A 1,796-nucleotide genomic window follows, 5' to 3' on the forward strand; every position below is an offset into this window, starting at 1 on the left:
GTTCCATAAAACACCAACATTCAATTTCAAAAACAAAGGCAAATTTTTCTAACTGAAAAGTACGTGTTTACCATGATTATGAAAGATAAGAGCAAAATCAAAGTTAAGTGTGTCCAGAAACTTAGCAGTCATAGCAAGAAAGCAGCTAAGTAAGATTATTATCCACTTGTACTTATTTACCTTATTCATTATTGTTATACACTGTTAGTGGAAAAATTTTAAGCATACACACAATAGGTGAACCTGATATAAGAAAAATTATTGAAAACGTTTCATTTAATTTGAGAAAATTTTAACTATTAACTGAATATTTTTTTCTACTTAGGGAAAGACTAACATTCTTTATCTCAAGTATAACCTGCAAACCTCTATTCTTCTTCTGCAGAAAAATACTTGTGGAGTTATAGTTATCATGCCAATTAATTATCTCCAAGTATGAAGATTGTGATTGAGGCTTCTGTGGTATAATACCAGTAAAAAATCTAGGCTCCTGGGTTAAAGGCTTCTAGAAAGCTGCTTTTCACTTGTAGACATGCTATGTGACCCAGTATTAGCACTGCCCCCTTTTTGCTGACTGGCTTCCCAGGTCTGGAGGTTGCACATCACTGGATCTCCATCCCCTTCTTTGCAGTCTACGTCTCTGTGCTTCTTGACAATGGCACGCTCCTCTACCTCATCAAGGATGACCACAGCCTCCATGAGCCCATGTACTATTTCCTTGCCATGCTGGCAGGCACAGATCTGATGGTGACATTGACAACAATGCCTACTGTAATGGGGGTCTTATGGATGAGTCACCGGGAGATGAGCCACAGAGCCTGCTTCCTGTAGGCTTATATTATTCACTCCCTTTCCATCGTGGAATCAGGTGTCTTGCTTGTCATGGCCTATGACTGAGTCATCACCATCTGCACCCCTCTGAGGTATAACTCCATTCTTACCAATTCCTGGGTAATGAAGGCAGGATTGGGGGTTCGAATGAGGGGCTTTTTATCCCTTGTGCCTCCAATCGTGCCACTCTACTTGTTCCCATACTGCCGTTCCCATGTTCTTTCCCATGCCTTTTGCCTCCACCAAGATGTCATGAAACTCGCCTGTGCTGATATTACATTTAATCGTGTGTACCCAGTGATTCTTGCTGCTTTGATTATCCTCTTCTCTTATATTTTAATCCTGAAGACAGTTATGGGCATCGCCTCTGGAGAGGAGCGAGCTAAGGCCCTTAACACCTGTGTCTCCCATATTAGCTGTGTTCTGGTGTTTTATATTACTGTGATTGGCCTGACTTTCATCCACAGGTTTGGGAAGCATGCACCACATGTGGTCCACATGACCATGAGCTATGTCTACTTTCTGTTTCCTCCATTAATGAACCCCATTATAAATAGTTTCAAGACCAAGCAAATTCAGAGAAGCATCATTTGCCTATTTTCTGTGCACAGTAGGGCTTGAGATTTTATTTCATAATCTTGAGATCTCTGGAAGTTTTTCATTTCAGTGTCTTTTTTCAGAGTTAGATGAAATTTTAATTATTACATAAAGCTATAAGTTGACTTGAGCACATATATATTCTAATATTATACCTGTATTAGAATATATATATTAGAATAGAATATATATAGAATGTGTTATTAGAATATAGTATTATTATATTAGAATATAATATATATATTCCGTGTATGTATTCCAACATATGTATTAGAATGCATATTGGAGGGCGCCTGGGTGGCTCAGTTGGTTAAGCGACTGCCTTCGGCTCAGGTCATGATCCTGGAGTCCCTGGATCGAGTCCCGCA

At 39.2% G+C, this 1,796-nt stretch overlaps 1 pseudogene; it reads left to right on the plus strand.

Moving 5' to 3' along the window:
* Positions 1-537: 537 nt before the first annotated feature.
* LOC118004028 lies at positions 538-1,452 on the plus strand (annotated as a pseudogene).
* Positions 1,453-1,796: the final 344 nt, after the last annotated feature.

This window comes from Mirounga leonina, unplaced genomic scaffold (genome assembly GCF_011800145.1).
Source record: "Mirounga leonina isolate KUSES-001 unplaced genomic scaffold, KU_Mleo_1.0 Mir_92, whole genome shotgun sequence".
NCBI classification, from domain to species: Eukaryota; Metazoa; Chordata; class Mammalia; order Carnivora; family Phocidae; genus Mirounga; species Mirounga leonina.